Consider the following 21,312-nt stretch of genomic DNA (forward strand, 5'->3'; position numbering starts at 1 on the left):
AAAAAGAGCGCAAAACAAACTTTTGAAACGCGACTTTGGCGTGTAAGTCACCGACCTCGTGGCCGACCTCATCCTAGGGTCGGGTTTCGTTTCATGAAACCCGACTTTGCCAAAAGTCGGCGACTTTTGAAATTTTTCGACCCGTTTCGCTCAACTCTAGTAAGGGGCAGAGAGGAATTAGAGTCACCTAGGGAGGCCTCTCTTACCTGGCCTAGGTGGAGGCGTTTCCTGGTCTCACAGGACAGTTACGCAGAAAATTATTGGCACCGCCGCAATACAGACAAAGGCCCTCCGTCGTTCTCTCCCTGCGCCGTTGCTAAGACAATTTAACATGGTCTATTTGCATGGGCTCGGGGGCGGAACTGGTAGAGGGTGCGGAGGAATGTGGAATGGGGGCTTGATAGAGCCTAAAGGGTCTCCTCTCTCTGGCGGCCTCCCGAGATCGCTCGAGAAACCGGAGATCTATATGAGTGGCCAGGGATATGAGATCTTCCAGGGTGGTAGGAGTATCCCATCCGGCAAGCTCATATTTTATTTTGCCAGAAAGACCCCTCCAAAAAGCTCCCACCAGAGCCTCATTATTCCACCCAAGTTCCGAAGACAGTGTCCGGAAGCGGATGGCATACTGCCATACGGTGAGTGAACCCTGACGGAGGTTAAACAGAGCCTCAGTAGTAGAAGCCAACCACCCGGGCTCGTCAAATACCTTGCGGAACATGTCAAGAAAATTCTGAATACTAGAACCACAGGATCATCCCTCTCCCACAAAGGATTCACCCAGGCCAAATCCTCTCCCTCAAGGTGGGACACGATGAGCGCCACCTTGGCATGGTCGGAGGGGTATTGCTGGGGTAACAGCTCAAAGTGCAGTCTGTACTGGTTCAAGAAGCCCCGGCATAGCTTGGGATCCCCGCTATACCTGGGGGGCTTTCCCAGGCGAGGTGGCGGGTGAGATGCTGGATCCCGGGGTTGGACAGAGGCGGCCGCCGAGGACTGTAGGGAAAGTAGATGGTCATCGACGGACGCCATGTAATTTAAGATGTGGGACTGGGCGTCGTGCTGCTGCGCAAGCTCCTGCTGGAGGCCGGCTAACATGGGAGCGTGCCCTGGATCGGTTGTTTGAAGGGCGGATAGCGGGGTGTCCATGGACTTCATGAAGGACATTATCCGCGTCTGGTTTTCCCACAGGAAAAGTAACTCCTTTTGCGTAGCGGCCGCGGCTCCAGCGGGGTCCATGGCCTGGTTATACTGTGATGCTTCAGGGGTTTCGGCAGCGTTCGTGAGTGGACCCTCTGGGTCATGGAACTGAGGCCCCTGGGGCGAGCGCACCAGGTGGAACTGACCCCTATACAGGGACCGTTTAGGGCAGGCGGGAGATCAGACACCGCGACAGCTGGAACCAAGAGGGGCGGCTCGAAGGACCGGAGAGACCACAGGCAGGGCTGAGAGGCCGCAGCAGGACCAAAGTACGGGACGAGGTGATATACAAAGCAACCAGTACCAGAGGAAATGAGGAAGACAGATAGATGGCAGGCAAGGGAACTGGACAGGGAAAGTGCTAGACACAAGGAGCGGATCAGAACCGAAGACTAGGAAACACGGACCAGATGTTAGGGCTGGCGGAATGCACCAAATTATAAAATAATAGTAGATGCGTTCGCAGCCCGGGGTCCACCGTGCAGACGTGGTACACTGCTGCTAAATAATGGCGGGAGAATCTAGCGGTGTAAAACCAGTCACACGTGGGTTATGTCACCCAATGTGAACAGGGGCGAGCTCTGTTAATGCACAGAGCCGCACAACCGCTGAACGTAGATGCCAGAGCCTGTTAAGCTCACAGAGCCCGGCCAAAAGAGAGCACAGTGTACGGCCACAGAAATCTACCCCAAGGACACGGGGTTAGAGTCCTTCTAGGCCCACTGAACGAGCAGCGTCGCTGCCGTGAACGCCGCTATAGAGCACGTGCACTGAGGTGTGCTGAGTCCCTGGTGAGGACAGATGCCTGACTCAACCTCTGACCTACCTACGCCTAAGCCTGGGCGCTAGCAGGCTAGGCTGCACAACACATGCATACCAAGGGTAGGGGTTTCTTAATGAGTCATTCACCAGAGACAATCATATGTGCATACATCACTCACTCCACATAGTCTTTAAATACAGTCTTATCCTAGTGCATGGCCGAGCCGCGAGTGTCCGGGACCCGCCTGGCTTCTCGGATGGACCAATCCGAACAGGAGCAGGACCTGAGCACTTGACCTTCGATCTCCAATGGGAGATCACTCCACGGGCATGCTCAGTGGTCCGACATGGGGACTTAGTCCCTGGAGAATCTCGCTGCTGAGCAGCATGTATTGCCATAGCTGTGCCAGAGGTGGCAGCAGCAAGCAAACCCATGGAGCTGGTCTGGGCAGAGCGCCTGGACCGACAAGTTTGCTGAGCAACCTCCTCTGTGACTGGAGAGGAATGGGAGACCGCTGGAAGTAAGGCTCGGGATTCTCGCTGTCCAGCGACAGAAATCCGACGCCTAACACCAGGCAGGAAGGAGGGCAGACAGGGAGAACAGTCAGAGGCAGAGATGGAAAGGTTGGGAGAAGTATAGGACAGAGGGAGAACCTATAGGCGGCCAAATTAGTGCAAGGACTTCACATGATAACCAGGCGTCTTCCCCTTATGGGAGACAACTGATATATCCCCTGCTGGCAGGCGATTGGCTAATCGGCTGCCACCCACTACAGGGTTTAACATCACGACGGGTGCGTGCTAGTGTGCAGGTGGGGAGCTGCCCAGAGGCAAGGAAGAGAAGATGCACGTGAGGAGGAGGGAGCGCGCGCACCACCGGGTAAGTGAGAGCTGCGGGGGGAGCCAATGCCGCTGCTGTCACAATGGGCCTCATGAATGATGCTTCAGTGTCTGATCTGCCCCATTTATAATGCTCCAGTGTATAATGGGCCCTATAAATGCTGCTACAGTGTCTGGTGTCCCCATTTGGAATGCTCCAGTATATGATGGGCCCCATTTTTAATTAATCCAGGCATGGTATGTGAAAAGAGCTCCATGGAGTAATCTGAAGTGTGCGCTGCCGCATCCTTTACTTTTGGTGTGGGTGAAGGACACAAGGAAAGGGGTTGCTCCTGACCAGAAGCCTGCACTTATGACTCAGTGCTTGCATTTTTTTAAACTTCAGAAGAGGAGGCGACAGAGCTGGAGGCTGTTTCAGCAATGTAAGCCAAAAACAGTTCCTGATGCTCCGGATTTTAAAGCAGTCTACCTACTCCCAGAAAACGGAGCCTTACAGGCCTTCCAGAGCTACACCATGATGCAGGCTCAACACCTCCTGCTTTAGCTGCTATTGTGTTTTTGGCACTACCAGCAGATGCACCACCACCACCATCAGTACCAGGTGGCCGCCCACGCCCACGTCCGCGTCCTCTTCCACCATACTTCCTCATCTTTTGGAAAATGGACCCAAAATACCAGCAAATATATGGTACTGTATCAGAAGCGAACAGCTCTATACAGTCTAGGGATAACAGTAAATCTCCATATATATTTCATGAGTCATACAAAGACACTCACAGGCTCAGTATGGATTACCCAATAAAATAAAAAGTTGAAAAAGGGTACAGTATCACCAGATAAAAGGTATATATAGTATAGCGTAAACATTCTGAATCTTCGTATACTTTTCAGGAGGCTTACACAAACGCTCTCAGGCCCAGTATGGATTGCACTAGAATATGAAAAGCTGTAAATGGGTAATGTAACACTAGCATATAGCTGCATACAGTGTTGGGGTAATCTCAAAACTCCTAATATATTGCCGGAGTAACAGACAGACGTTCACAGGCTCATTATGGATTACACCAGAATCTAAATAGCTAAAAAGGTTACTGTATCAGAAGTGTACTGCTTTATACAGTGATGGCCAAATTTCAAATCTTGGTATATATTTCCGGAGTCACCATCAGACGCTCACTCAGTCTGGGTTTGACGATAATAAAAAATGTTGTAAAAAAGGTACTGGATAACAAGATAGCAAGTATATATATTATAGGGTACAATTGAAATCTCTGTATACATAGTCCCATAGTCACTCTCAGACGCTTACTTAGTATGGATTTGACCGTAATACTAAATGTTGAACAAAGGTACTGTATAACAAGATACAAGCTGTATCGAGTATAGGGTAAAAATTAGTATCTCCGATTCACCGTATATATAGAAGGCGTAAACCACACACGCTCACTCGCTATAGATGATACCGTAATAAAAAATTTTGAACAAAGGTACTGTATCAGCACATACCAGGTGTATCCATTCTAGGGGTAATTGTAAATTTCTGTCTATACTTCCAGAGTCAGATACAGACACTCACAGGCTCACTATGTAGAGTCCAGCAGGACAGGCCATAGCTACATCTTAACCATCATCGATCAATACACCAAATTTCTAGTACCCGTCCCTGTGAAGGATTTAACTGCACAGACTACACAGCGGTGGAGCAGGGAAAGGTAAGTATTGCAACTTGCAAGTGCTGTGGCCATGACCAAGCGGGGGGCACACTCGTGGTCGATGGTACTGGCACAGGGCCCCTCATAGTACGCTGGTGTGTCTGACGGCGAGTGGGCCCCCCCACCGTCAGAGACGCTGTATTGTACTATGATGGGCCCTGTGCCAGTACCGTCGGCCATCAATGGGCCCATCCACCTGTTCAGAGCAACGGCACTTGCTTGGGTGCGCCAGGTGTTGACCCCAGCCATTGAGGGGTGGGTGGGCAGCCCACTTAGGGAGGTTTAAAAAATGGCATATGTTGATGTGTTGGCTGGACATTCAGCTGCTGCAAAGGGCAGAATTGGGCAAGTCCAAGGAAGAGGAAGGCAAAAGCGAGGCAGTTTTCTAGCAACCTATGTGTCATCAGGGGAAGGTGGGACAAAATCCTTTTGAAACCCATGCATGGTTCATTTTAATGAAGGTTAGATCATCAACATTTTGGATCGACAGATGGGTCCTTTTTTCTGTCAGGATTGATCCAGCAGCACTGAAGACTTTCAGATAACACAATAGCAGCAGGGCAAGCGAGCTCCTGTAAGGCATATTGTGCCAATTCAGGCCAGGTGTCCAGTTTAGAGGCCCAGTAGTCAAAGGGGAATGATCTGTGAGGGAGAACATCGATATGGGAGGAGAAGTAGTTTGCAACCATAGTTGACAACTGCTGTCTCCTGTCACTTTTAATCGATGCAGTATTAGCAGTCGTGTGAGCGGTACTTGAGAAATCATTCCACAACATGGTCATTAACCCCCTGTCTCCAACGCCACTTTGGCTGTGTGCACCACAAACACCTCTTCCATTGCGGCCACTACGGCTCGTGGGTGAGCCAGCACCGCTGCTGTGTGCTGGGAAAGCCTCAAACAAACGGTTTACCAGAGTTGCTTGTTTTTTAGCCAATATTATCTCTAGGTTCTCCTGTGGCATGATGTTGTGCAATTTGCCTTTGTAGCATGGATCGAGGATGCTGGCCAGCCAGTAGTCATCATCCCTCATCATTTTGGCAATGCGGGGGTCCATTTTTAGGATCCGCAAGGCATAGTCGCACATGTGGACCAATGTTCCAGGTGACAATGCTGCACTGCCACTGCTGGGTGGAGGAGCACTTTTTGGCAAATCCACATCCCTACAGTCACGCACAAACACTGTACCTGACCTTGGAACGCCAACATTTTCTCTTGCCCCCTGAGAAACATCCTCCTGCCCAAAATAATCATCCCCTCATCCTTCTCCTCCTCCTCTTCCTCCTCCACCTCATCCAGGACAGTTCCCTGACCAGACAATGACTGACTGTCATCAAGGCTTCCCTCCTCCTCCTCCTCTGCTGCAGACGCCTGATCCTTAAATGTGCATCAAACTTTGCATGAGCAGACGCATAAGTGGGATGCTCATGCTTATAATGGCATCGTCTGCGCTTACCAGCCGTGTGCATTCCTCAAAACACTGAACTACTTTACAGAGGTCTTTCAGCTTTGACCACTGCACACCTGACAATTCCATGTCTTCCCTCAAACTGCCTGCCCGTGTATCCTCCCACATATGCATTACAGCCTGCCTGTGTTCCCACAGCCTCTTAACCATATGCAGGGTGGAGTTCCACCTTGTTAGCAGGGATGTTAACTCCGAATAATTATTAAGTAAGCACTGCACCACCAGGTTCAAAGTGTGAGCCAGGCAAGGTATGTGTGTGAGTTTGCACGGGCTATCGCTGCCACAAAATTATGGCCATTATCACTGACTACCTTGCCTGCCTCAAGATGTAGACTGCCCAGCCATGACTCAGTTTGTCGCTGCAAGTAGTTGGCCAGTACCTCTGCAGTGTGTCTGTTGTCACCCAAAGACATCATCTTTAACACAGCCTACTGACACTTACCACTAGCTGTTCGATAGTGGGACACCTTGTGTGTAACACTGCCAGCTGCGGATGGAGTGGTCGTGCAACTGCGCTCAGTGGACGAGCTTTCGCTGATGGAGGAGGAGGGTCGAAAGCCTACAGCCAACTGTTTCCTATACCATGGACTAGGCAGCACTGTTCAACCGCCGCTGTCCCCTGTGGAGCCTGCATCCACCACATTAACCCAGTGTGCAGTGATGGACACGAAACGGCCCTGGCCATGCCTACTGGTCCATGCATCTGTTGTGAGGTGCACCTTTCCACTCGCTGACTGTTTTAGTGCATGGACAATGCGGTCTTTCACATGCCGGTGGAGGGCAGGGATGGCTTTTCGAGAAAAGAAGTGCCGACTGGGTAGGGCATAGCGTGGGACAGCGTAGGCCATGAGCTTGCGGAAAGCTTCGCTTTCAACCAAACGGTAGGCCATCATCTCTAATGATATTAGTTTGGCAATGTAGGCGTTCAAACACAGTGTACGCGGATGAGAGGATGAGTACTTTCTTGTCCTACTCAGAGTGTCTGGTAGAGTGAGCTGGACTGGAGAGCTGCATATAAGGGAAGTAGCGGTGGACCGGATGGAGTGAGTTAGTGATGGTATTGGTGGTGATGGCCTAGATTCAGTGTTGTGCTGCAAAACCATTGTTATTCCCTGAGTGCTTTGGCCTTGCGACGACACCTCCACATTTAGTGCTGATGGTGTGCTTAACGGTGGTGCTGGTCTTACAGTGGGGGAAGCGATAGAGCGTTGCTGGCTACCTTCAGTCGGAGCAGGTGCACATGTGCTACCTGAGGTTTTGTAGACCGTCCATGCTTGCAAGTGCATGTTGATTAAATGTCTAAGCACGCAACTGGTATTCAAATTTCTGAGTGGTTTACCTCGGCTAAAGGTCCTTCCGCACTTCTTACAGGTAACCTTTGCCTCATCAGTAGATGGACAGAGAAGTGCCACACTGCACTCTTCCTACTATGGTATAAATTTTCAGGTCTTGCACGCTGTGCTAAGTTGACCGTCTGGCCAAGCTGTCCTGCAACTCTTTTAGTTTTTGGTCCATGTTTTTGGACAGCTACGGGCCTGCCAGATAACCGCTGCTGTAATGTCAATGCCTGCTGTGGATCCTTCTCCTTATCTGAACTATTGCCAGCACCACCCTCCTCCCCCAATGGATGCCAATCCAGGCCAAGAACTGTGTTATCCATCACCTCTTCGTCAAAGTCATCTGCACCTTCCTCTTTACCTTCCTCTGTGTCACCATGTAAGGTGGTATAATATGCGGGAAGGGGCACCTGAGTTTCATCAGGGTCAGATTCTGGCTCAATAGACTGCAAGGGCAATGTAGTGCTCTGGGTCAATGTACCAGCAGAATCATCTAGCAGTGGCTGTGCGTCAGTGCACTCCATGTCAGATTCATCTTGGACTGGGGAATTCAGGATTTGACTGGATAACCCAGGCATGGTATGTGAAAAGAGCTCCATAGAGTAATCTGAAGTGTGGGCTGCTGCTTCCTTAACTTTTGATGGGGGTGAAGGACACAAGGAAAGGTGTTTTTCCTGACCAGAACCCTGCACTAACGACTCCGTGTTTGCAGGTTTCGAACGTCCAGAAGAGGAGGCAATAGAGCTGGTGGCTGTTTCGGCAATGTACGCCAAAACCTGTTCCTGATGCTCCAGCTTTAAAAGTGGTTTTCCTACTCCAAGAAAAGGGAACCTTACAGGCCTTCTTGGGCCAGACGATGACGCAGGCTCAACACCTCCTGCCTTAGGTGCTATTGTGCTTTTGCCAGAACTAGCCGATGCACCACCACCATCAGTACCAGCTGCGCCCCCCTGCCCATGTCTGTGGCCTCTTCCACCATACTTCCTCATGTTTGGGAAAATGTACCAAAAATACCAGCAGAGAGATAGTACTGTATGAGGAGCGTCCACCTGTGTAAGGTGTATTAAAAAAATTAAATCTATGTATATATTTTGTTAGTCATAGACGCTCTCCCAGTATGTATTTGACCATAATCCAACAAGCAGATATACGGAACTGTATCAGAAGTGTACAGCTGTATACGTTTTTTGGGTAACTAACAGTCTCCGTATATGTATTTACGGAGTGTCACACACACGCTGACTCTGTATAGATGTGACTGTAAAGGGAACGGCAGATATACAATACTGTTTGAGAATTGAACAGCTCTATACGGTGTGTGTGTGGAAAATTGTCAATCTCCGTCTATTTTTATACGGACTGACACGCTGTCTCTGTCTAGTTTTGACCGTGATCAAACAGCAGATATATGAAACTGTTTGAAAAGCGGACAGCTGTCTAAGGTGTAGATCTGGAAAAATGGAAAATCTCCTCGGCTTGGTTTTCCAGAGTCACACACAGATAGCTTCTATTTGTCCATGATACAAGGCGGTACATGGTAGTGTGTGAGGAGCATACACCGCTATACGGTGTCTGTATGGAAAATTGTCAATCTCCATCTATTTTTATATGGACTGACACACGCTGTCTCTGTCTAGTTTTGACCATGATCAAACAGCAGATATACGAAAATGTTTGAAAAGCGGACAGCTCTGTAAGGTGTAGGTCTGGAAAAATGGAAATTCTCCTCGGCTTGTTTTTCCAGAGTCACACCAGATATTTTCGATTTGTCCGTGATACCAACCGGTACACGGTAGTGTGTGAGGAGCGTTCACCGCTATACGGTGTGTGAAAAAATGAACGCTCAGTAACTCACCAGAACAAAATAATAAAAGTTGAAGTGCTTTGAAAAAAGCAGTTTGAACAGCAGTGTGCACACAGCAATGCAACTAGCAGGTAGCCTTAAAAGGCAGCCTAATCACCACCAGCCATGCTGCACACAACAAAAATCCTCCCCTTTCACTGCACACTAACTGTACAGTGAAAAGCGCTATCAGCACTATCAGCAGAAGCAATTTTTTTTCTTCTTCCCTGCCTAACGCTCTCCCTATTCAGAATCAGCAGCAGAACCTCTCCCTATTCTATGATCGGCAGAAGTAAGATGGCGGTCAGCGGTCACGGCCTTTTATACCCACTGTGACGCCTAGCAAAGCCAGCCAATCACTTCAATGCCCTTCAATAAGATGGTGGTGGCCGCTGCACATGTCATCGCGTTGCCCACAGTGTGCGTCCTTCATCATTGGCTGAGAAAAGGCGCTGGAAGCATTATTTGAAACGCGACTTTGGAGCTCGGTGACCTCATGGCCGACCTCACGCTATGGTTAGGTTTCGATCGGTGAAACCCGACTTTAGCTAAAGTCGGTTTTTGAATTTGACCGACCCGTTTCGCTCAACTCTATTCTTGACCTCTCTGCAGCTTTTGACACCGTTGACCAACATCTCCTACTTTCTATGCTTAAGTCAATATGCATAAAGGACACAGCCGTCTCCTGGTTCTCTTCCTATCTTTCTGACCACTCCTTCAGTGTATTGTTCGTATTGTTCACTGGCTCCACTTTGTCTCCTCTTGTTCTCACTGTTGGGGTTCCTCAGGGCTCAGTCTTTGGCCCCATTCTTTTCCTTCTTTTGCACTGCCCCAATTGGATAGTCCATCAGCAGATTTGGCTTTCAGTACCATCTTTATGCCAATGACACACAACTATACATGTCATCCCCTGACCTTACCCCTGCTGTACTACGGAATGCCAGTGATTGTCTGTCCGCAGTCTTCAATATCATGTCAGCTTTCTATCTGAAACTCATCTTTTCCAAAACTGAACTTATTCTGCTCCCGACATCTGCTAATATCCCTAAATCTGACATCTCCCTCTCTGTGGGTGGCACCATAATTATGCCCCAGCAGCAGTTGCGCTGTCTGGGTGTTATGTTTAACATCAATCTTGCCTTCTCCCATATACAAGCTCTTGCCCGCTCTTGCCGCTTACACCTAAAGAACATCTCTAGAATCCACCCCTTAATCACCATGGAAACCACAGAAACCTTAACTGTCTCCCTGATCCACTCCAGCCTGGACTACTGTAATGCTCTATTAATTGGCCTCCCCCTCACTTGACTTTCCCTCTCCAGTCCATCCCTAATGCAGCAGCCAGGGTCATCTATTTGGCTAATCGGTACTCAGACGTGTCTGCTCTTCACCAGTCTTTGCACTGGCTGCCCATTCATTATAGGATCCAATTCAAACTGCTTGTTCTCACCCACAAAGCCCTCCACTGTGCGGCACCACCCTACATCTCCTCCCTCATTTCTGTTTATCGGCCAACCCGCTTGTTATGTTCTGCAAACGACTTTCGACTAACCTCTGCACTAATTTGTACCTCCCACTCCCGGCTCCAAGACTTCTCACGTGTTGTGCCAATCCTCTGGAATGCTCTACCCCAAGAAATTAGGACTATTCACAACTTACACAGTTTAAGTGCTCCCTCAAAACACATCTGTTCATAACGGCCTATCACGTTCCCTAATCAAAATCATTTTATGTGTAAGTGTGTGTGTAGCCCATTCATTATCTGGGAATAACCTTCCATCAAACTCCACCGCACTTAACAGTACCACAAATAGTGGCTGATGACTAGCTCATGCAGCCTTTATCTATTCCCCACTCCCTCAAGATACCTTTTGGCATCCGTCTTTTTGTTATATATATAGTTATTTTTTCTATTTGTTACTTGTTATTATGCATTGCTCATCTCTCATTGTACTCTATATGTCCTTCTCTTGTTTTTTAGTAACCCCATGACTAACGTTGGGTGTTTCAGTCATATTGTACTCTCATGTATTCATTTTTTGTGGCATCTACTCTGGACATTTATCTGTTGAATAAACTTACTATATATTTTTGCAAAAAATCTATTAGACGGTGAATTACAGTTCTTCATCTTTGTAAATATGCACCTGTACTTTGTGTCTCCCCCTATCTCATTGTAGATTGTAAGCTCTCACGAGCAGGGTCGTCTTATTTTTCTTTAATTATTGTATTATCTTAAACATTTTTACTTATGACTGTTGTGTATGAACTGTTAAACTGTAAAGTGCTGTGGAATATGTTGGTGCTATATAAATAAAGATTATTATTATTATTATCTATACATGCCACACCAATACAGATTCCTGTTGCAGGTGATGGCATTTTAGACTTGTATATAATAATAAATAATAATAATCTTTATTCATATAGCGCCAGCATATTCTGCAGCGCTTTACAGTTTAACAGTTCCAAAACACAACAGTCATAAGTAACAATGTTAACAATACAATAATTAAAGTAAAATAAGACGACCCTGCTCGTGAGAGCTTACAATCTACAATGAGGTGGGGGAGATACAGAGTACAGGTGTGTATTTACAATGGTGTATTTACAACGATGGTCCAGCCATCTTGAGGGAGTGAGGGATGGATGGAGATAGTGAATGGGCTATACACGCACACTTACACACAAAATGACTTTGATTCGTTAATGTGACAGGCCGCTCTGAACAAATGTGTTTTGAGGGAGCACATCACATCATATTTCAGAAAAGTGTTGTACTTAGATCTAAAATTGGAAAAAAAAAATGTAAACATTTAATTGTGCATGTCTGTTTTTACACACTTGTTTTACTAGTTTATTTGACAACCTTAGTCTCAACACTTTTACTGCAGCCTGATGCCACGTTTTGCCTTCTGTATATATGTCTACTTGCATAGAATTTCTTGTTAGATCTTTTTTTGGGAAAGGTTGAATAATTGGTGTTGAAGACATTGTCAAAAACTAATCATAGTCTTGTATAAGGTGCATTATAAAAGAAAATGAGGCAATGGCAATGGATGAGTCAATGTAAAAGAATAATATTCCCTTACTACAGTTAAAAAATGTGTGAGTTACTAGCAGCATCAAAAGTACCACCACTGGCATCAGCCATCTGGTCAGTAGCACTACAAAAAGCAGGCACGATTGGCCTCCTTTGCCTCCATTAAGTGTATTACAAGAGGAGTAGCAGAGTGCATTATGGAGTATATATGTAATCTCAGTTGCAGCCAAATGATGCTACCTCTGACAGCAACACAGTCAGCTTGAGTCATTATTCTGCACAAAACAGTCTACCTGGTTATAAATAAGTAAGAAGGATACATAATGTACCACGTTTTTATTTTATAAAACATGCATAGTCTGTCAGTATCTTGTGGTATTAAATTGGCTGGTGGTTGCTACTAGGCTACCATTTGTATTTATGGTGAAATCACTTTGACATTACTAAGACGGTGTCTGTGTTAAACAACTTGAAAGTGGTCGTGTAAAATTCTAGGAGACATTAGAGTGTTATACTGTATGTACATGACTTTTTTTGATCAATTCGGGGCTTTTAATTTTCGCAATTTGATAGATTACTTGATAATCAAATTTTGGTGATTTAAAATGTCAAAAGATTCAATATTTTACTGTTAGCAAGCAGAAAAATATTAGTGCTTAAAGTTTGTACTAAAGAGTGTTGGCGCAGCCCAGTTTAACCAGATTACAGTTTAACAAGAATTTGAAGATGTATTTTCTCTGCGAAAAAATGAGACAGTAGCTCAATAAAGATTGTGTCAAGGCTTTAGTCCTCTTGGGACATAAGTCTTACTCTATTGTGCCCTTCTATCATACATTAATACATAATATCTGTGCTGAATTATGACTCCAACTGTCAAATTATGACACTACTGTCAAATAAAAAGCCAAATCATATTTTCATCTCAACGCTTCCATCATCATTTGCAAACTACGTTATGTAATGGAATAAATAAGCAGAGAGAATATTTATTTATGTATGATTACTTTCCAGAATCATGTGCTTTCAGTTTATTATGTTTCAAGTTATTTATGGGCTTATTTGCATATTGTTTAATTACTCTTAAAAATAAAATTCCTTACTTGAATGCTGAAGGTATATTTGTTAAGCAATTTGAGATTCCCTTCTTGATGGCTTAACATGGATCAGAAAACATTACTAATAAAACTAACAGTGTGAAAAGTGTAATTTTCTGCAGTGAGGAGACACACATCTCTCACATCAAAATAAGACACATAAAGATAGTCATCTAGATGCAGTGTCTTGCTTGAAAAACTCATTGTAATACAATTAGCATATTTTAAATATGAATGTGGTTTTTCACTTCATCTGTTGTTTGGATTTTTTTTCTCTACTTTTTGGCTTCTACATTCCATTCAACAAAATAGCCACTCATTGTGACTTCAATTTCTCCTGCTATTTAGCTCATTTCAATTGATTTCCTCCTTCCCCCAGCTTTTTGGTATTATCAACTGGACTGGTCAACAGCTTTAAATTTCTTAATGAACGTTAACCCCTTAAAATGGCGGTCAGGAATAAGTGAATAATGCCCCCCCTACAACTGCAATTCCCATGCGTGACAGCTGAACATAACAAGTGCCCCCCTGCAATATCAGCCTCAGACGATTTGCGTATCGAATGGGGCCAGTTAACCCCTTAAATATCATTGCCATTCCCAAGAGCGGTATCTAAGTGGTTAAAAAAATCCCCTATGGCAGGATCGGCAACTTGCAATCGTAATCACGGGTGACGATTGCTGTTATGGTACCCTGAGGTCATCTTATGACCCCCAGGGAATGATGGCCTGTGAGATCCTGCTTATAAGCAGGGTCTCAAATGGCTCTGTCAGTAACTCATTGACAGGTCTCGGGCACTGCAGTATACAAGTACTGCAATGCATGAGACAAATGATCAAAGTAAAAAATATTCATTTCCCACAGTGTGACTAAGCATAAAAGTAACAAAAAATTACATAAAATGTCTAAAAAGGTAAAAAAAAAACACAAAAAAAGTGCACAAAAATCACAAAAGGTTGTTTTGTCACTAAAAGTGCAGCTTTTGCATTAAAATAAAAATAAACAAAGTACACAATTGGCATCACTGTGTCCGGAGAAACTCGATCTATAAAACTGGCATGCCATTTATTCTGCACAGAGAACAGCCTATAAGAAACACACAAAAATTTATGTTTTTTCATCAGTCAGACACACAAAAAATTGAATACAATAAAAAACACATATGTAAAAAATTGATACAAATGAAAGTGCCAACTAGTGATGAGCGAGTACCGTAATATTCATAATCGCTTTACTCGAAATGAGTACTTTGTAAAAATTGCATATTCCTTTCCGAATAGTGAGTACAATGCAAGTCAATGGTTTTTGTTAACAAAAAAATTTTGTGCCATTTTCCGATACCCGTAGCATCTCCATTGTTCGTGATTTCGGGTTGGGTGATGGCTTTTTTTTTGTGAGCCAAGCTGACATTTTTAGTTATGTCATTTTGGTGCAGATACAATCTTTTGATCGCCCATTATTGCATTTTAATGCAATAACTTCTACCAAAAAAACTAATTTTGTCATTTGGAATTTTTTAGCGATCAGGTGTAATCCTTTTTTTATTGATAGATTGGGCGATTCTGAATGTGGTGATACCAAATATGTGTATGTTTGAATTTGGGGGGGGGTTATTTTGAATGGGGCGAAAGGGTGGTGATTTGAACTTTTATATTTCTTATATTTTTAAAAACTTTTTAAAACTTTTGGCATGCTTTAATAGTATCCATGGGAGACTAGAAGCTGCCATAACCCTATCGGCTCTGCTACATACAGGCGATGATCAGATCACCTCTATGTAGTAGAATTACTCACTTGGTATGAGTGCCGACCACCAGGTGGCGCTCATAGCAATCCGGCAGTGACAACCATAGAGGTATCCAGGAGACCTCCGGTTGTCATGCCAACTCACTGGTGACCCGCGATCACGTGATGGGGGTCACCGATGGGTGGATTTCCTGCCCAATGGCCAGAAGTGCGAGTTAAATGCCACTGTCAGAGTTTGACAGCAGCGATTAACGAGTTAATAGCTGCCGGTGGATTGTGATTCCACCTGCGGCTGTTCCGAGCACATGTCAGCTGTTCAAAACAGCTGACATGTCCCAGGAAAGATGTGGGCTCACCGCCAGAGCCCACATCAAAGGGAGGGTGTCCAACCTGGGCGTACTATTTTGCCCAATGTTGGAAAGGGGTTAAGCATATAAACATTACATTTTGAAAATAGCAAATTTTTCAACATTTTCCACAAAATTCTGATATTTCTACAAATAAAGGCAAAACCTATCAACCTAAATTTACCACTAACATAAAGTACAATGTATCATGGTAAAACAGTGTCAAACTCACTGGGTTACATTTAAGCATTCCAGATTTATTGCCATAAAAACTGAAACTGGTCAGATGTAAGAAATTTGGCTTGGTCATTAAGATTAAAATTGGCTCGGTCAATAAGGGGCTAAATAGAAACTCCAGTCACAAATAGAATGCACAGCAGTAATTGTTTTTTTCTTTAATAGTAATATACAATATATACATTATATAAGTGAAAACATCACTAAAGTGCAACAATTGAGCAGTAAAAAAACATGTTATACACAGTATATTTACTCTTAATGGCCACAGTTACTATGTCTTTAGTGAAAATCCTCCATCAGCTCCATAACATCACAAATGGTAGAGAAAGTTTCAGAGAAAATTTCAATGTATAGCACAACAAACCTTCTTGACACAACATTTCAAGACCTGCCCTTTCCTCTGGCTTGAGTATTACTCCTTACTCAATGGTTAAATTGCTGAACAATATTTATTTAATCAACATATTAAGAAATATTGAGAAGACAAACAAAATAAAAAAACAAAAATCTCCTCTACATTAAATAACAAAAAGCAATACAAAACAATACAGAATTATTAACACAAATACAGATATACTCACAATAAATTTAAATTCATATACCTGTACAAAATATATATACTACTTGTTGATTTTACAATAATGCAATAAAATTATATACTTTTATTTTATTTAACCACTTCATAAGATGCACTCATGGGGTGAGCTCGCACCATATCTGGCAAGTCATGGCTGTGTATTCAAGCCTGGACCTGCCTCTAACAATCACATTTGTTAATCTATTAAATGCCGCAGTCAACCTTTGAGAGTGGCATTTAACAAGCATTGGCGTGGGGGTGTATCACTCCACGAGCCCATTAGCTTGCCTATGATTTGATTGCAGGACGCCAATGGGTTTCTATAACAGCTAGGGGTCTCCTGAAGACATCTGTGCTTGTCATTATGGAGCTCCTCTGAAATCCTGCCCTGTGGCCAGGCTTCAAAGGAGTCCATGATTTATGCTATAGCACAAGTAATCAGATAATCGCAGCTTCATGTCACCTCATGAAACTATTAAGAACTATTAAGAACATTGAAAAGTAAAGCGAAAAAATGTTTTAAAAAATATGAAAATAATCAAAAAAAATATCAAATTTCAAATCAACCCTCGTTTCCCTATTAAAAATAAACATTGTAGTGCAGCGGTATCCACACTGTGCAGTGATGAGGCAATGACCCAGCAAAGTTCAAAGCAAAGTCTCTTTAACCCCTTCTTGACATCCGACGTACTATCCCGTCCATGGTACCCGGGCCCCTATGCCCATGGACGGGATAGTACGTCTACCGCGATCAGCGGCGCCCACGTGGTGAGCGCCGCTGATAGCGGCCGGGTGTCAGCTGATTATCACAGCTGACACCCGGCACAATGTGTCAGGGGTGGTCACGGACCACCCCCGACACGTTAACCCCTTGCACACCGCGATCAAACATGATCGCGGTGTACCGGTGGTTAAAGGGAAGCATCGGCAGGGAGGGGGATCCCTCCGTGCTTCCCTGAGCCCCCCACGGCAGCGCAATGTGCAGCGCTGCAGCGGGGGGCTCCTTTCCTGCAGGCCCCCGAATCCAAGATGGCGACGTGGGCCTTCGGGGGCCTGCAGGAAGCTGGCTTCCTCAGTGCCTGCAAAGCGCAGGCATGAGGAAGCCTTCTGCACTGCCTGTGACAGATCGCTGATCTGTCACAGTGATCTGTGATGTGACAGATCAGCGATCTGTCACAGGACAGTGATGTTCCACCTGGGACTATTTAATAAAGTAAAAAAAAAAAAAAAAAAAAAAAAAGTGTTAAAATAATTTTAAAAAAAAAAAAATCGCCAAATAAATTAGAAAAAAAAAAAAAATATTCCCCCAAATAAATCCATTTTTTGGAAATAAAAAAAAAAAAATAATAAAAGTACACATATTAGGTATTGCCGCGTCCGTAACGACCCGCCCTATAAAACTGTCCCATTAGTTAACCCTTTTAGCGAACCCCTTAAAAAATAAAAATAAAAAACTAAGCAAAAAATAATGATTTATTATCAAACCGCCAAACAAAAAGTGTAATAACGCGCGATCAAAAAGGCACATATAAATATCCATGGTACCGCAGAAAACGTCATCTTGTCCCGCAAAAAACGAGCCACCACACAGCATCATCAGCAAAAAAATAAAAAAGTTATAGCTCGCAGAATAAAGCGATGCAAAAATAAATATTTTTTATATAAAATAGTTTTCATTGCATAAAACCGACAAAACATAAAAAAAGACCTAAATGAGGTATCACTGTAACCGTACTGACCCAAAGAATAAAACCGCTTTATCAATTTTACCGCACACGGAACGGTGTAAACGCACCCCCCCAAAAGAAATTCATGAAACGCTGGTTTTTATTCATTCTGCGTCCCAAAAATCAGAATAAAAAGCGATAAAAAAAGTCACGTGCCCGAAAATGGTACCAATAAAAACGTCAACTCGTCCCGCAAAAAATAAGACCTCACATGACTTGGTGGGTCAAAATACGGAAAAATTATAGCTCTCAATATGTGGTGATGCAAAAACTATTTTTACAATAAAAAGCGTCTTTTAGCGTGCGACAGCTGCCAAATATAAAAACCGCCATAAATAGTAAATCAAACCCCGCGTTATCACCCCCTTAGTTAGGGAAAAATAATAAAATAAAAAAAGTATTTATTTCCATTTTTCCATTAGGGTTAGGGCTAGGGTTAGGGTAGGGTTAGGGCTAGGGTTAGGGTTAGGGCTAGGGTTAGTGGTGTGTTGGGGTTCGGGTTGGAGTTAGAATTGGGGGTTTCCACTGTTTGGGCACATCAGGGGCTCTCCAAATGCAACATGGCATCTGATCTCAATTCCAGCCAATTCTGAGTTGAAAAAGTCAAATGGTGCTCCTTCCCTTCCAAGCTCTGCCATGCGCCCAAACAGTGTTTTACCCCCACATGTAGGGTATCAGCCTACTCAGGACAAATTGCAAATCAATTTTTGGTGTCCAATTTCTCCTGTTACCCTTAGGAAAATAAAAAATTGGGGGCAAAAATATCATTTCTGTGGAAAAAAATGATTTTTTTATTTTCACGTCCGAGCGTTATAAACTTCTGTGAAGCACTTGGGGGTTCAAAGTGCTCACCACACATCTAGATAAGTTACGTGGGGGGTCTAGTGTCCAAAATGGGGTCACTTGTGGGGAGTTTCAATATTTTAGGTACATCAGGGGCTCTCCAAACGCACATGACACCCGCAGACCATTCCATCAAAGTCTGCATTCCAAAACGTCACTGCTTCCCTTCCGAGCCCCGACGTGTGTCCATACAGTAGTTTTCTCCCACATATGGGGTGTCAGCGTACTCATGACAAACTGGACAACAACTTTTGGGGTCCAATTTCTCCTGTTACCCTTGGGAAAATGAAAAAATTGGGGACTAATTGATCATGTTTGTGGAAAAAATACGATTTTTTTATTTTCATGCCCGGGCATTATAAACTTCTGTGAAGCCCTTGGGGGTTCAAAGTGCTCACCACACATCTAGATAAGCTCCTTAGGGGGTCTCATTTCCAAAATGGGGTCATTTGTGGGGGGTTTCCACTGTTTAGGTACATTAGGGGCTCTCCAAAGGCAACATGACACCCGCAGACCATTCCATCAAAGTCTGCATTCCAAAACGTCACTACTTCCATTCCGAGCCCCGACGTGTGCCCATACAGTAGTTTTCTTCCACATATGGGTTATCAGCATACTCAGAACAAATTGGACAACAACTTTTGGGGTCCAATTTCTCCTGGTACCCTTGGGAAAATAAAAAATGGTGACTAAAAGATCATGTTTGTGGAAAAAATACAAAATTTTAATTTTCACGCCCAGGCATTATAAACTTCTGTGAAGCCCTTGGGGGTTCAAAGTGCTCACCACACATCTAGATAAGTTCCTTAGGGGGTCTAGTTTCCAAAATGGTGTCATTTGTGGGGGGTTTCCACTGTTTTGGTACATCAGGGGTTTTCCAATCGCGACATGATGTCCGATCTCAATTCCAGCCAAAAACGTCAAATGGCGCTGCTTCCCTTCCGAGCTCTGCCATGCGCCCAAATAGTGGTTTACCCCCACATGTGGGGTATCAGCGTACTCAGGACAAATTGCACAATAACTTTTAGGGTCCTGTTGCCCTTGGAAAAATAAGAATTGAGGGTGAAAAGATCATTTTTTGTGGAAAAAATATGATTTTTTAATTGTACCGCTGTACGTTATAAACTTCTGTGAAGCCCTTGGGGGTTCAAAGTGCTCACCACACATCTAGATAAGTTCCTTGGGGGGGTCTAGTTTCCAAAATGGGGTCACTTGTAGGGGGTTTCCACTGTTTAGGTACATCAGGGACTCTCCAAATGTGACATGGCGTCCGATCTGAATTCCAGCCAATTTTGCATTGAAAAAGTCAAACGGCCTCCTTCCATTCTGAGCTCTGCCATGCGCCGAAACAGTCATTCTCCCCCCACATATCAGGTATCAGCGTACTCAGGACAAATAGCACAATAACTTTTGCAGTCCAATTTCTCCTGTTACCCTTGGTAAAATAAAAAAAATTGAACCTGAAGTATTTTTTTGTGAAAAAAAGTTAGATGTTCATTTTTTTTTTAAATATTCAAAAAAATTCCTGTGACGCACCTAAAGGGTTAATAAACTTCTTGAATGTGGTTTTGAGCACCTTAAGGGGTGCAGTTTTTAGAATGGTGTCACTTTTGGGTATTTTCTATCATATAGACCCCTCAAAGTGGCTTCAAATGTGATGTGGTCCTAAAAATAAAATGGTGTTGTAAAAATGAGAAATCGCTGGTCAACTTTTAACCCTTATAACTTCCTAACAAAAAAAAATTTTGGTTCCAAAATTGTGCTGATGTAAAGTAAACATGTGGGAAATGTTAGTTATCAAGTTTTTTGTGTGCCGTATCTCTGTGATTTAAGGGCATAAAAATTCAAAGTTGGAAAATTGCGAAATTTTCAAAATTTTCGCCAAATTTCCGTTTTTGTCACAAATAAACGCAAGTTATTTGAATGAAATTTTACCACTAACATGAAGTACAATATGTCACGAGAAAACAATGTCAGAATCACTGGGATCCATGGAAGCGTTCCAGAGTTATGACCTCATAAACGTACAGTGGTCAGAATTGTAAAAATTGGCCCGTCATGAACGTGCAAACCACCCTTGGGGGTGAAGGGGTTAATGTTTAGCATACTCACATAACAGAAAGTAAATATGATCCTTCAGATTGCAGCCTGCAAACAAGACAGTCCACCTCCGGATCGTAGCCGGGAACAAGACAGTCCACCTCCGGTTCTCAGTCGGGAACAGGACAGTCCACGTCCGGATCGCAGCCGGGAACAAGACAGTCCACCTCCAGATTGCAGCCGGGAACAAGACAGTCCACCTCCAGATCGCAGCCGGGAACATGACAGTCCATCTCGGAGACGGGTTGCCTTGGGCGACTGCACTGCCGTGTATGCCTAGGCGTGCCAGGCTCCGCTTGGCTTTATTTTGCTTCACACAGGCTGAAGCGGTGGCAGAGCCTTCAGCTCTACACGCTTGCAAAACCAATCTGACAAACCCAACCCTCTGCTTCAGGGGTTTTTAAAAGGAACCTGTGACCGTAAGCCACATGGAAAACC

The 21,312-nt window shown here is 44.3% G+C and overlaps 1 protein-coding gene and 1 long non-coding RNA gene across 2 annotated transcripts in view; one reads left to right on the forward strand and one right to left on the reverse strand.

Annotated features, from left to right (window-relative positions):
* TMEM132D (transmembrane protein 132D) overlaps nt 1–21,312 on the forward strand; it is a 1,611,777-nt gene that overhangs the window by 865,666 nt on the left and 724,799 nt on the right. The window lies entirely within an intron of this gene.
* LOC141060722 (uncharacterized) overlaps nt 14,328–21,312 on the reverse strand; it is a 28,493-nt gene continuing 21,508 nt past the window's right edge. The window contains exon 3 of the long non-coding RNA XR_012222754.1: nt 14,328–14,380. This is a non-coding gene — a long non-coding RNA (uncharacterized lncRNA). The remainder of the gene's footprint in view (nt 14,381–21,312) is intronic.

Source organism: Dendrobates tinctorius, unplaced genomic scaffold (genome assembly GCF_039654945.1).
Source record: "Dendrobates tinctorius isolate UK_male_01 unplaced genomic scaffold, ASM3965494v1 ptg000243l, whole genome shotgun sequence".
Lineage (NCBI taxonomy): Eukaryota > Metazoa > Chordata > Amphibia > Anura > Dendrobatidae > Dendrobates > Dendrobates tinctorius.